The 15813-nt window shown below is 41.7% G+C and overlaps 1 pseudogene; it reads left to right on the top strand.

Moving 5' to 3' along the window:
* The first annotated feature begins 490 nt into the window (after positions 1-490).
* Positions 491-15813, top strand: part of LOC135561621 (uncharacterized) — a 56635-nt pseudogene continuing 41312 nt past the window's right edge.

Raw genomic sequence — 15813 nt, 5'->3', positions numbered from 1 at the left:
TGCAGTACTTAATGCAGCAAGGTGACCACAGCATATACTGTTACTTTTGATTTTGACCCCCCCTCCTTTGTTCAGGGACACATTATTCCATTTCTGTTAGTCACTTGTCTGTGGAACTTGTTCAGTTTATGTCTCAGTTGTTGAATCTTGTTATGTTCATACAAATATTTACACATGTTAAGTTTGCTGAAAATAAACACAGTTGACAGTGAGAGGACGTTTCTTTTTTTGCTGAGAGTGAGTGTGAGAGGAGGAGTACACAGAGGAGGAGAAGGAGGTAGTGGAAGAGGCCGAGCCAGAAGTCAAGGAAGACCTGAAGCAGGAGGAGAACGTGCACAAAGAAGAAGACGACCAAACTTATCAAATCACATTCGTGCAACAGTAGTGGACCATGTTGTGAACCACGGATTGACGCTGAGGGAGGCTGGACTGAGAGTTCAGCCAAATCTTAGCAGATATACAGTGGCATCTGTCATAAGGACTTTTCGACATGAAAACAGGTAATAGATCTGTCCACAGTTACAGTAATCGGCCACTTATTGTCTGCACCATATCAGCACTTGTGATACCCCTTCCTGTGACATTGTAATATAAGTTACATGTGTTATTCTCTACATAGGATTGAGGGTCGGGAACGACAAGGAGGAAGGGGGCCCATATTCACGCAAGAACAAGAGAGAGATAGGCTCCGAGAACTACAAGCCAACATTATCGGTGACCATGCCATTTTCAATAATGTCCATCAGGTCTCTCAGTCAACACTGGTACGCATCCTGAAAATACATCAGGTTCAAATGAAACAACTTTATCGAGTGCCTTTTGAGCGGAATTCAGAGGGTCAAACGGCTGTGGCATGAGTATGTGGAGGTTTGTATTGTTTTTTTTGCAGGACGTAACATATCATACGAAATGGATGACATTGCACACAATTGGATGACGTAGTACACAAAAAACGGGAACCTGTTTTTGCTTGTGAACACCACTTTCAAAACTACTGTCTGAAATTATACAAAAGCTCTGGAGCGTCACTTCAACTATTAAGTATTTAAGTAAGTATTAACTATTACATGTAGAAACATAGTGTCGATGGTCCAGTGGGTTGAAGCATGGTGCTTGCATCACCAGGGTTGTGCCTTTGAATCCTGTAGTGTACACACATTTAATGTAGGTGTCCCTTTCAATTGTATGTTGCATGGATAGAAGCATCTGCTAAATTACCATGTTATCAATATTATTATCAAACATTACATCCAGAGACTAGAATAGTTAGTGATTGCTGTGACCAAGAGTTACCTATAGAGAGCACTGTAGTATCATACCAGTCAAAGGCACCTCACCCTTATAAAAGACTGCACAGTTCTACATCTTTAATCCATTCAAAGTCCCCTAAATTAATATGTATCATTTTAAATGATTAATGTTGGATATTTTCTGGTCTGGGTAACCCCTAACCCTTATGATATTGAAGCTGTTACTCTCTAAGGTATGACTGGGTTAATATGCAGACCACATTTGGGAAATAGGGGGCAATTTCCCCTGAAATGAAAGGTGCGATCTGTAGATTTTCCACATGCAAACAACCCTTATTGTCTTAAATAATTATTTATTAATAAATTAATAAAGTCATTTATGAGTTACATTTAGGCACATGTAAGTTCTTCACATTTCAAGGGGTATGTGTCCGTAGCTGAAATGATCATTGATGTGTGCCATTGGGACATTTTCCAGTTTGCGCATTGATACTAAACCATGCTTTTTCCTTTACCCATCATGCCCTTGTGCTTTCAGCCAGACCCAGGGCCATGTCAAAGTCAAAGGAGGAACGTGAGGTATCCATCGTCATGGAGACGTGGCTGAAGGACAGGTTGAGGGAGGGTAGTCCAGAGAATTAAATCCCAGTTTGACCAACTGGATCCAGACCAGACCTGCAAGGTGAGTCTGTTGACTGCTAGGGATTGGAGACAGGTGAAGTTTCAATATAGTTTAAATCTTAATCAATGTATTGGCCTGGTATTGAACTGAAGAAAGAACGAAGATTCAAAGTATTCAAGGTACTTAAACATCTGTGTTTGCCAGGGCATTTGTCTAGGTGGGCCTGGAGGAGTTGTTGCAGGTGCTGAAGACCTTTGGCCTGAATCTAAAGAGGGAGCATGTGGGCCCGCTGTGGCCTGGGACTCAAAAAGACGGGTGTGATCTATTACCCAGAGTTTCTCTGCATGTTTCAGGAACACAGCGAGAAAGGGGTCATAGACAGGTTTTGGCTGATTTCTTTTGATTTTCCCATGATATCAAGCAAAGAGGCACTGAGTTTGAAGGTAGGCCTTGAAATACATCCACATGTACACCTCCAATGGACTCAAATGATGTCAATTAGCCTATCAGAAGCTTCTAAAGCCATGACATAATTTTCTGGAATTTTCAAAGCTGTTTAAAGGCACAGTCAACTTAGTGTGTGTAAACTTCTGACCCACTGGAATTGTGATGCAGTGAGTTATACGTGAAATAATCTGTCTGTAAACAATTGTTGGAATAATGACTTAAGTCGTGCAGAAAGTAAATGTCCTAACCGACTTGCCAAAACTATAGTTTGTTAACAAGAAACGTGTGGAGTGGTTGAAAAACAAGTTTTAATGACTCCAACCTAAGTGTATGTAAACTTCCGACTTCAACTGTACATATGAGATGAGTAATGCCAGATATATAAACATTATTAAAGTGACTAGTTGTCCATTCCTTAAAATGGCCAGTGATTTCTTGTCTATGCCTATAGGCAGCAGCCTCTAATGTGCTAGTGATGGCTGTTTAAAACCTCTACAGGATCGGTGTCCCGACTTCGGGACGGTTGAGCTAACGTAGGCTAATGCGATTAGCATGAGGTTCTAAGTAACAAGAACATTTCCCAGGACATAGAAATGTCTGATATTGTCAGAAAGCTTAAATTCTTCTAACTGAACTGTCCAATTTACAGTAGCTATGACAGTGAAAGAATACCACGCTATTGTTTGAGGAGGGTGCACTGTTATGAACTTGAAAATGTATTAATAGACCAGTTAGGCACATTTGGGCAGTCTTAATACAGCATTTTTACCTTCTTGTGTCGAGCCATCCCGGATCCGGTATTGTGACTACAGCCTCAAGCTCATTACCATAACGCAACGTTAACTATTCATGAAAATCGCAAATTAAATTAAATTAATCTATATGCTCTCAAGCTTAGCCTTTTGTTAACAACACTGTCATCTCAGATTTTCAAAATATGCTTCTCAACCATTGCAAAACAAGCATTTGTGTAACAGTATTGATTGCTAGCGTAGCATTTAGCGTAGCATTTAGTATTAGCATTCAGCAGGCAACATTTTCACAAAAACCAGAAAAGGATTCAAATAAAATAATTTACCTTTGAAGAACTTCAGATGTTTTCAATGAGGAGACTCACAGTTAGATAGCAAATGTTCCGTTTTTACAAAAAATATTATTTGTGTTGACAAATCGCTCCGTTTTCTGCGTCACGTTTAGCTACGAAAAAAACCTGTATCCAGGATTGTGTAAATCTATCCGCAAGCTCATTAGCATAACACAACGTTAACTATTCATGAAAATCGCAAATGAAATGAAATTAATCTATTTGCTCTCAAGCTTAGCCTTTTGTTAACAACACTGTCATCTCAGATTTTCAAAATATGCTTTTGAACCATAGCTAAACAAGCATTTGTGTAACAGTATTGATAGCCTAGTATAGGATTTATGCCTGGCTTTCAGCATGCAACATTTTCACAAAAACCAGAAAAGTATTCAAATAAAATCATTTACCTTTGAAGAACTTCAGATGTTTTCAATGAGGAGACTCTCAGTTAGATAGCAAATGTTCCGTCTTTACAAAAAATATTATTTGTGTTGACAAATCGGTCCGTTTTCTTCATCATTCTTCATCACGTTTGGGTAAGAAAAAAAACGAAAATTAAGTCATTAAAACGCGAACTTTTTTCCAAATTAACTCCATAATATCGACAGAAACATGGCAAACCGATGTTTAGAATCAATCCTCAAGGTGTTTTTCACATATCTATCGACGATAAAATCCTTCGTGGCAGTTGACTTTCTCTTCTGAAGAAATGGAACGTGCATGGACCTACAGATTACGCAATAATTTCGACACAGGACACCGGGCGGGACACCAGGTAAATGTAGTCTCTTATGGTCAATCTTCCAATGATATGCCTACAAACACGTCACAATGCTGCAGACACCTTGGAGAAACGACACAAAGGGCAGGCTCATTCCTGGCGCATTGACAGCCATATAAGGAGACATTGGAACACAGCGCCTTCAGAATCTGGGGCATTTCCTGTATGAAACGTCATCTTGGTTTCGCCTGTAGCATTAGTTCTGGGGCACTCACAGATAATATCTTTGCCGTTTTGGAAACGTCAGAGTTTTGTCTTTCCAAGGCTGTCAATTCCATGCATAGTCGAGCATCTTTTCGTGACAAAATATTGCGCTTAAAACGGGCACGTCTTTTTATCCAATAATGACATAGCGCCCCCATAGGTTGAACAGGTTAACAAAAATGCAATGGTTCATTGGATCAATCTAAAACTTTGCACATACACTGATGCCATGTAGTGGCCAAAATGGATATTGCACCTGGGCTGAAATAATACATTATGGCCTTTCTCTTGCATTTCAAAGATGATGGTACAAAAAAAAGAACGGTTGGTGTTTTCTTTGTACTATCTTTTACCAGATCTATTGTGTTATAGTCTCCTACATTCCTTCACAAGTGTTTCCTTTCAAATGGTACCAATAATATGCATATCCGTGCTTTAGGACCTGAGCTACAGGCAGTTAGATTTGAGTATGTCATTTCAGGCTAAAATTGAAAAGAAGGGGCGGATCCTTATAAGGCCCGAGGATGTGTGGTATATGGCCAATATTCCACGGCTAAGGGCTGTTCTTATGCGTGACACAATGCAGTGTGCCTGGATACAGCCCTTAGCCGTGTTATGGTATATTGGCCAAACACCAAAAACCTAGATGCCTTATTGCTATTATAAACTTTAAAATATATGGTATATGGCCAACATACCAACATACCAAGAAGGGCTGTTCTTACGCACAACACAACGCAGAGTGCCTGGACACAGCCCTTAGACGTGGTATATTGGCCATATATCACAAACCCCCGAGGTGCCTTATTGCTATTATAAATTGTTTACCAACGTAATTAGAGCAGTAAAAATAAGTGTTTTGTCATACCCGTGGTATACATTCTGATATACCACGGCTGCCAATCAGCACTCAGGGCTCGACATGTTGCGTTGTGCCTAAGAACAGTCCTTAGCCGTGATATATTGGCCATATACCACACCTCCGCATGCCTTATTGCTTACATATACCACACCCTCTCTGACCATATTACTTAAGGAAATTGCAATTTATCGTATCATATATTGTACCATGTCATAACCCTGATACAGATGATAATATTGAGGGAATGGCCGTGTCCGAAATCTGTCTTGCCTACTACTTACTAAAACTACATACTGCGTACTAATCGTATTACATACTACTTAAAACGTACTGTTTTTTTATTTTTTATTTTTTATTTAACCTTTATTTAACTAAGCAAGTCTAGTTTAGTAAAAAACAAATGCAGTAAGCAACAAATATCAATTTACTAGGCTTATCCATACTGGGAATAGGTCATCTAATGCGTAATTGATTTCAGCCATTCGTTAATTTTGGTACAGTGCATCAACATCTCTGATTACCAGCTGTTGTCAAATACAAAGCATACCGGACTGATGTTGTGTGACTAGGCCTGGCCCGCAGTTGGTGTTCAAATTCATCCCAAAGGTGTTTGATGGGGATGAGGTCAAGGCTCAATCAGTTAAGCCAGTCAATTTCTTCTACACCGATCTTGACAAACCGTTTCTCTATGGACCTTGCTTTGTGCACTGGGGCATTATCATGCTGAAACAGGAAAAGGCCTTCCCCAAAATGTTGCTACAAAGTATAGAATTGTCTAGAATGTCATTGTAGCGTTAAGATTTCCCTTCACTGGAACAAAGGGGCCGGACCCAGGTCACAATATTTCTCAGCCAGTGATTGTCAAGCAAATAACTGTCGGTCTCATGGTAATTGACCGTTAATTAACATCAACACATTTAGCATCTGCTGGCATCCACACATAGCCTACAAGCCACAGATGCAGACCATTTTAAAAGTCTATTAAATCCATGTAGTATAGCCTACACCTTCGCAATTAATCCATTATTAATTTTAGACAGATCTAAAGAAGCCTGATTTGAAGAAAATGTAGTATATTTCACAAGAACAGAATAACATACTCTTAAGTTAGGTCCTGATCTGGCTATGCCAAATGGCTGTGGGCTACACCAGTAAATTTAGCAGACAAGATTTGCTTAGAATTCCGTGGCATTATTTTATATTATTTCATAGCATGAAGTATATAATTAAACAAATCCAAATAAAATGTTAACATTTTCTCCAAATGATTTGAGGGAGTGCGCACATGCGGCTATTCTGTGTTGAGAGGTTAACAAAGAAATAGGCTCTCCTATATGCTTAATTTAGAGTTATTAATGTAACTTTAGTTGTTCTACAAACGCTGGGCTATATGTTTTGATTTTCAACACATTGTAAGGCTGCATGAGCTGTGCTTTGTTTTCTGCACAGGCTGTATACACACTTCATTAGTCTCTCAGTCACAATTTGACAAGCACTTGATAGTGCCTCGGATTTCAGGGCGGCATCCCCTTTGTGGCCTTAATGCACCTTTAAAAAATCAGTGCCTTTTGCGGTCAGTGGCTGTTGTGCCCTCTGCCCGGAGTGCTGCGTTGTGCATTTCTCCTTAAGTGCTGAGAGCTTCTAAGCACCTCTCACTCACATGGCTCTCTATCATGTGATCGGGTCTTTCTCACAGGCTACAAGTGAAGACAGACACATCGGGGACACAACTGTGCGCGTCCTTATCCAATTCCGAGGTGCATATTGAAGATATTGGAAGAACTGTCCATTGTACAAAAGCCGACCTATTCTATTCTGTTCGGGAAATAAATATTCCAAACATTGTCTGGGACAGTAGTGGGATGCAATAGAATCCAAATTAACACAACCACTAGCATACTTTTTTTTTTACACAATGTGGCTGACACAACAGATCAGAACATTTAGCTTAAAATATTGTTAAATTATTAATATGCTATTTAATCACATTATTATAAGAATTAATGTTATTTGGCCACTTTAGTATAGTATAAAGGTATTTTTAGTAAAAATAATATTTCCCAAACTTGTAACTCAGGCGTTGTTTTTTTTAGGCCTAAATGGATTAATGCTTTAGTATAGTATAGTATAGTATGAGGCCATGGGAGTGACATGAGGTGTGCGACTATGATTAGAAAAAGTAGCACAAAAAAAGGCAGTTTCTTTACAAGTGATAATATATCATTCACAAGTGATAGGGTACATACATATATAGATAGGGTACTTTACATATACTAAATAACATATGTGTGAAATTTGTTTTGATTTAGAATGGACCATTATCATGCACCTGTCTCGAAACAGAGGCAGCGGAAAAAATACAGGAAATCTATGCACTTAAATAGCGAATGGAGGACACTTTTCCCGTGGTTCATTTTCATGGCAGCCAGGTAGACTATACTCCTGTTGTAAAGATAAACAATGTGCTTAATATTAGGAAAGTTGAGAACTAAATATAGTAGGCCTAGTGTAAGGATCGACGCTGGAGACGATAAGCAGGGTGTGAACATTTAATAACCACGGACAGGAACAGAATACGAGCAGTTTCTGGACAGGGTAAACGGAAACGACATTAATGCTGACTCAGGGATGAAACAGAGGAAACAGACAGATATAAGGAAGGCATTCAAAACGTGAAGGAGTCCAGGTGAGAGGAAGAGAGGGAGAGCGGGAGTAGGCATGACAATATCCCCCTCCTCTCTAGGGACATGACCCGGTGTCCCACCTGGGCAAGCCTGACGGGCCGGCAGAAACATGGGCGCCGGCAGAGGCGTGGGAGCCTGGCGAGCCGGCTGAGGCGTGGGAGCCTGAAGATCCTGCTAAGGCGTGAAAGCCTGATGATCCTGGTAAGGCGTGGGAGCCTGATAAGCCGGCTTAGGCATGGAACCCTGATGGGCCGGCTGAGGCATGACGAGGGATGGGAGCCCTATGAGCCAGCTGAGGTGTAGGAGCCTGACGAGCCGGCTGAGGCATGACGTGGGTTGGGAGCCTGCCAACCCAACCAGGGCAAGGAAACCTCTCAAGCTAGCTAAGGCATGGAAGCCCGATGCGCCAGTTGAGGCACCCCTGGTTCCATTGGCGGTGGCACCCGGACCCGACGTTACCAACAAAACTAAAAACTAAAACCTCCCTGATGCTTCGTATAGTGGTATCAGCAATCTGTAATGATCGACGCTGGAGATGAGAAGCAGGTACAGGGAGTGAACATTTAATAACCACGAACAGGAACAGAATACGGACAGCGTCTGGCCAGGGTAAACAGAAATTACAATAATGCTGACACAGGGATGAAACAGACAGATATAGGGAAGGCAATCAAAATGTGAAGGAGTCCAGGTGAGTACAATGAGCGCTGATGAGCGTAATGATGGTGACAGGTGCGTGTAATGAAAGGCAGCCTGGTGCCCTCGAGTGCCAGAGAGGGAGAGCGGGTGCAGGCGTGTATCATGATACTAGACGAGAACCAAATGCTGACACAGGAGGCAGATGGTTGGAGTTTAAGATCTTTAATAAATCCAAGGGGAATAGGCAAGAGAATGGTCATGGACAGGCAATAGGTCATAACCAGATCAGAATCCAGAAGGTACAGAGTAGCAGGCAGGCTCGAGGTCAGGGCAGGCAGAATGGTCAGGCAGGCAGTACAGAGTCCAGAACAGGCAAGGGTCAAAACCGGGAAGACTAGAAAAAGGAGAAAAGGCAAAGTAGGAAAACGGGAAAAAACGCTGGTAGGCTTGGTCATACAAGATGAACTGACACAGAGAGACAGGAAACGAGGACAGGTGAAACAGCGGGACACCTAGCCTATAGAAAGCTGATGGGAACCTCCAATTTTTAGTAGAGGCCATCACTCTGTTTTCTCGCACATTTGCATAGCCTATAGGAATGTTGCACAACTTGAGCTCATGGGCTCTCATGAAGTGTTCGATTAGATTTTCAAAGACATTTGCATTGATGTCAGATCAATTAGAGGGACAATAGAGTACTGAGTACAAGGCAGTTAGCAAGTTTGGTAGGCTACTAACGACCATCAGCAGCACCAGAGTTTGGAGAAGGGTAAATACCATGACTAAACAGTCAGATGGAATTTGGCTGCCTTCATGACTCGTGACCGCTGGTGTGGCGGTAATACGGTCACCGCAACAACCCAGACCATTATTCCTCCTCCACCAAACTTTACAGTTGGCACTATGAATTCGGGCAGGTAGTGTTCTCCTGGCATCTGCCAAACCCAGATTAGTCCGTCGGACTACCAGATAGTGAAGTGTGATTCATCACTCCAGAGAACGCGTTTCCACTGCTCCAAAGTTCAATGGCGGTGAGCTTTACACCACTCCAGACAACACTTGGCATTGCACATGGTGATCTTAGGCTTGTGTGTGTGGCTGCTCGGTCATGGTAAGTTCTTGACGAGCGGTTATTGTGCTGATGTTGCTTTCAGAGGCAGTTTGGAACTCGGTAGTGAGTTGCAACCGAGCAGACGTTTTTTACCCGCTTCAGCACTCGGCGGGGCCGTTGTGTCCCACCACTTAGCGGCTGAGCCATTGTTGCTCCTAGACATTTCCACTTCACAATAACAGCACTTACAATTGGCAGGTGCAGCTCTAGCAGGGCAGAAATTTGACGAACTGACTTGTTGGAAAGGTGGCATCCTATTTATTTTTTTATCTGTTATTTTACCAGGTAAGTTGACTGGAACACGGTCTCATATGCAGCAACAACCATGGGAATAGTTACAGGGGAGAGGAGGGGGATGAATGAGCCAATTGTAAACTGGGGATTATTAGGTGACCATGATGGTTTGAGGGCCAGATTGGGAATTTAGCCAGGACACCGGGGTTAACACTCCTACGATAAGTGCCATGGGATCTTTAATGACCTCAGAGAGTCAGGACACCCGTTTAACGTCCCATCCGAAAGACGGCACCCTACACAGGGCAGTGTCCCCAATCACTGCCCTGGGGAATTGGGATATTTTTTAGACCAGAGAAAAGAGTGCCTCCTACACCACTTCCAGCAGCATCTGGTCTCCCATCCAGAGACTGACCAGGACCAACCCTACTTAGCTTCAGAAGCAAGCCAGCAGTGGTATGCAGGGTGGTCTGCTGCTGGCATTACAGTGCAACATTTTATACACCTGTCAGCAACGGGTATGCCTAAAATAGCCGAATCCACTAATTCGAAGGGGTGTCCACATACCTTTGTATACAGTGCCTTGCGAAAGTATTCGGCCCCCTTGAACTTTGCGACCTTTTGCCACATTTCAGGCTTCAAACATAAAGATATAAAACTGTATTTTTTTGTGAAGAATCAACAACAAGTGGGACACAATCATGAAGTGGAACGACATTTATTGGATATTTCAAACTTTTTTAACAAATCAAAAACTGAAAAATTGGGCGTGTAAAATTATTCAGCCCCCTTAAGTTAATACTTTGTAGCGCCACCTTTTGCTGCGATTACAGCTGTAAGTCGCTTGGGGTATGTCTCTATCAGTTTTGCACATCGAGAGACTGACATTTTTTCCCATTCCTCCTTGCAAAACAGCTCGAGCTCAGTGAGGTTGGATGGAGAGCATTTGTGAACAGCAGTTTTCAGTTCTTTCCACAGATTCTCGATTGGATTCAGGTCTGGACTTTGACTTGGCCATTCTAACACCTGGATATGTTTATTTTTGAACCATTCCATTGTAGATTTTGCTTTATGTTTTGGATCATTGTCTTGTTGGAAGACAAATCTCCGTCCCAGTCTCAGGTCTTTTGCAGACTCCATCAGGTTTTCTTCCAGAATGGTCCTGTATTTGGCTCCATCCATCTTCCCATCAATTTTAACCATCTTCCCTGTCCCTGCTGAAGAAAAGCAGGCCCAAACCATGATGCTGCCACCACCATGTTTGACAGTGGGGATGGTGTGGTCAGGGTGATGAGCTGTATTGCTTTTACACCAAACATAACGTTTTGCATTGTTGCCAAAAAGTTCAATTTTGGTTTCATCTGACCAGAGCACCTTCTTCCACATGTTTGGTGTGTCTCCCAGGTGGCTTGTGGCAAACTTTAAACGACACTTTTTATGGATATCTTTAAGAAATGGCTTTCTTCTTGCCACTCTTCCATAAAGGCCAGATTTGTGCAATATACGACTGATTGTTGTCCTATGGACAGAGTCTCCCACCTCAGCTGTAGATCTCTGCAGTTCATCCAGAGTGATCATGGGCCTCTTGGCTGCATCTCTGATCAGTCTTCTCCTTGTATGAGCTGAAAGTTTAGAGGGACGGCCAGGTCTTGGTAGATTTGCAGTGGTCTGATACTCCTTCCATTTCAATATTATCGCTTGCACAGTGCTCCTTGGGATGTTTAAAGCTTGACAAATCTTTTTGTATCCAAATCCGGCTTTAAACTATCTCGGACCTGCCTGGTGTGTTCCTTGTTCTTCATGATGCTCTCTGCGCTTTTAACGGACCTCTGAGACTATCACAGTGCAGGTGCATTTATACGGAGACTTGATTACACACAGGTGGATTGTATTTATCATCATTAGTCATTTAGGTCAACATTGGATCATTCAGAGATCCTCACTGAACTTCTGGAGAGAGTTTGCTGCACTGAAAGTAAAGGGGCTGAATATTTTCAGTTTTTGATTTGTTAAAAAAGTTTGAAATATCCAATAAATGTCGTTCTACTTCATGATTGTGTCCCACTTGTTGTTGATTCTTCACAACAAAATACAGTTTTATATCTTTATGTTTGAAGCCTGAAATGTGGCAAAAGGTCGCAAAGTTCAAGGGGGCCGAATACTTTCGCAAGGCACTGTATATAGTGTATGGTCATCTCAGTTGGTTCCTTTCTTTTTCTCTCTGTCTCTCTCTCTTTCAATGTGCTTTCCAGTTCATTCAACAGAACGTAATGGTGAAAGCGATATATTTTATAGTTTCAGATACACACTATGTATACAAAACATATTATATTGAAATGTCAATTTGTAGCACCAAGCGATTTTTAAAAAACAGTATATGTTCTCCTCATGTAGACTAGATGAAGGTGTCTTCATCTGTATAGCTCTCAACCATGAGGTTCAAAACCCAGATATGTTGTTTTGAAAATGGCAAATTAATCTGTGCTAAGTTAATTTGCCTCTATGTGTATTTCTCAGGTTGACTAGTTTGAGATGTACTGCATGTGTATGTGTATATGTGTGTGTGTGTGTCTGCCTGCATCTGCATGTAATGAGCATATATTTGCGTGTGACGTAGTTGTGCACCATTAGTCCTTTGATCGAGAGAGGATGTGTCCATCTCGACGTGATGGCCGCAGAGAGAGCTGATTGACCCTTGACCCGGCTGTGTGGGGCGAGGAGGGGGCCCTGTCAGAGGGCTAATGACCAGCGGCTGCTCAGGGGCATTATGGGCCATGGCTAAGTGACTGGGCCGGATGACCACCCTCTGTTCTGACCCGATGCCTCTCTTTTGTCCCCCATCCTGCCCTTTTCTTGCACCCTTAACCCCTCTGGACACACACACACACACACATACACACACACCCTCTCTAGATTTGGCCTGGAGGTCGCAGACCCTGAATTTGAAAAGCTGTTGGACAGGCTGCTCCTGGACAAGGACAGAAATGTCCAGTACCCCGTCTTCATGGCTGCTTTCGACACAAGGTAATCCCCCCAACTCACCCCCACCCCTTCTCTCCTTGTCCACTCCACCATCCCTTCACTGACGTTACCTTCCCCCCCTCCCTCTCTCTCTCTCTTTCACTCTCTCTTTTACTTTCTCGTTCTCTCTCTTCAGTGAAAATTCTCCACTCTGCTCCCTGAATGCAGCTAAAATGTATTACGTCTTCAACCACTTCTTTTTATTTGTTGTTAATTAGCACAGTCTCCATTTTCGGCATGTGTTGTAAACATCCCCTAAACCAGCGATTCTCATCTGGTGGACCCATATTTTGGTTGCAGGAGGTTTTGAATGGGTTGCAAGTGTCTGAGTAAAAATAGTACAAATACTACAGTCTGAACTTAAATGACTGGGTAGAAAATGTGTAGAAATGATACTGAACCTATATTTTAAAATAATTTAACCTCTGAACTATTTTAGTAATATAGAGTTATTAGCAGCACTATTTAGCGGATTTGGTTGATATTGTGGTCTCAAAGCAGTGAGCATAACATTCTTCATCAAGAATATGTGCAAAATGTCATTACTGACAATGAAAAGGGTGGGACTGTTTGTTCTCTTGTCAAATAATTTGTACATTTACTATCATAGTAATAAGTATGTGACATAGTATTAAACAAAGTTTTCCAGATTGCATTTTTGCAACAACAAAAATATCATGCTGCGAATATTGGATTGTGACTGAGTTCAAATAGGGTCCTGAGGCAAAACCAGTTGAGAACAACTGCCCTAAACCACTCTTTTTTTCTCTTTTCTCTTTATTTCTTTTACCCCTTTTTCTCCCCAATTTCATGGTATCCAATTGTTTAGTAGCTACTATCTTGTCTCATCGCCACAACTCCCGTATGGGCTCGGAAGAGACGAAGGCTGAAAGTCATGCGTCCTCCGATACACAACCCAACCAAGCTGCACTGCTTCTTAACACAGCGCCATCCAACCCGGAAGCCAGCCGCACCAATGTGTCGGTGTTGCATCTGGCAACCTTGGTTGGCGCGCACTGCGCCCAGCCCGCCACAGGAGTCGCTGGTGCGCGATGAGACAAGGATTTCCCTACCGGCCAAACCCTTCCTAACCCGGACGACGCTAGGCCAATTGTGCGTCGCCCCAAGGACCTCCCGTCGCGGCCGGTTACGACAGAGCCTGGGTGCAAACCCAGGGTCTCTGGTGGCACAGCTGGCGCTGCAGTACAGCGCCCTTAACCACTGCACCACCCGGGAGGCCCCTAAACCACTCTTATTGTGAAGTAAAGGGTTAAAGCTCTACAATTAACTAACATAGATCCTCTTTTAGTTATTGGTTAAATAGAGTCTTGCACACTCATTTAGAAATCCTAAATCGTGAATCGTAGGAGAATCATAGGAGATCATAAAGTAATGTCAAATAAAGTACAATAGTTGCCAGTAAAGATTATGGAGAGGTTTATGGTCCAATAATGTTAATTCATATTTCTATGTTATCATCCTCCATAAACTGTAAAACCTCAAAATAAACAAATATTACATTTTTGAAATATTTTCCAAGAATTTTGATCATGGTCTGCTTGGTTCTTTTTTTGTTGTGCATAATGGAATATGAAACAGAATCCTTTTTTTCGTTTACATCCCTGTGAAACATTTTCATCGAAAGGATAATCATATAGAATTTCAAAAAAGATGTTTAAACATATTTTGTACAAAAGTTTACAGGAAATGTGGAAAAAAACATTGCAATCGTATGTATTCCCACCGCTGTAGCTTATTGTTTTTGTTTGCATCCTGAAACATTGCTGTCATTGACAACTTGTTAAAGTACTGTACTTTCAGAATACTATTCCACTCTCAAATGTTTTTTTCTTCGATTAATTCAATATTCCTTTTAAGCTGCAGAAGGCCAGTCAAAACATGTATTTTATTTCACTGAGTAATGTCTTGAATGTAGATTTGGATTCATAGTATTTTCAGCATTTTTCTATTGGCCTGTGCTTTAGGCTCTAAGAATCATAAACGTTTTCCTGAAAGAAGAACATGATTTATGAAAACGTTTACGATATAATAATCTTTATCTGTTTGTATGACAAGAAGTCATTAAGATCCCTTTTCTATTCTATATGATCATCTTTCACAGGGTTGGGAAGTTGTCAGACCTTTGTACAGATGTAGGATCTTAATTTGACCTATATTGTCACAGAAAAATATTCCTGCAGCAACAGGATTTGAACATTTAGTTCATAATATTCCTTGATTGGTGTCTAGGTTATTAGCTGGCCACATAAAAACTGCAAGACTGTTGATATAGCTTTGTGTTAGTGTGGGTTTTCAGTGAATTTCTGTAAATCATGAAAAATTCTGAGCAGCAAAAGAGTGATCAAATGACGATCCCACATCTATAGTTATCAATTGAATTCATGCCAATTTTACTATATATGAAATCCTGATATTACATAAATAGTTAAGTATTGAATCATTTTTCACTGATCTGAAGTTGTTCCTATTCACAAAGTTGAATTGAAGATATATAGGTCAACAAGGTTAAACGTGATGGGCGAGTGAGAGGACAGCGTCTTATGCACGTGAACCCCAAAGCCGCCTCACACCACCCAATGAATGGCCAACAAAAACCATCCCAGTGTAAACGTTTCTTAAATTGAACAGGGTAATGAATTTTAAACTGCTATAGTAACTGCTCCCAGACATGTGGTTTTAGTGTGTGAGCGTGGGTGGGTGTGTGTGGTTCGGATTTGTGGATGTGGCTGTGTCTCTTTGTGTGTGTGTATGAACGTGGGGATGTGTATGTATAGGTGGGGGGTTGGGAGTGTGTGTGTGTGTGTGTGTGGGGGGGGGGGATAAAGACCTAGAAAACCAGCCTGGCTTAGTTGA

Source organism: Oncorhynchus nerka, linkage group LG18 (genome assembly GCF_034236695.1).
Source record: "Oncorhynchus nerka isolate Pitt River linkage group LG18, Oner_Uvic_2.0, whole genome shotgun sequence".
Taxonomy (NCBI): Eukaryota; Metazoa; Chordata; class Actinopteri; order Salmoniformes; family Salmonidae; genus Oncorhynchus; species Oncorhynchus nerka.
The sequence above is the reverse complement of the archived record's forward strand: the minus strand, read 5'-3'. Positions and strand labels throughout refer to the sequence as shown.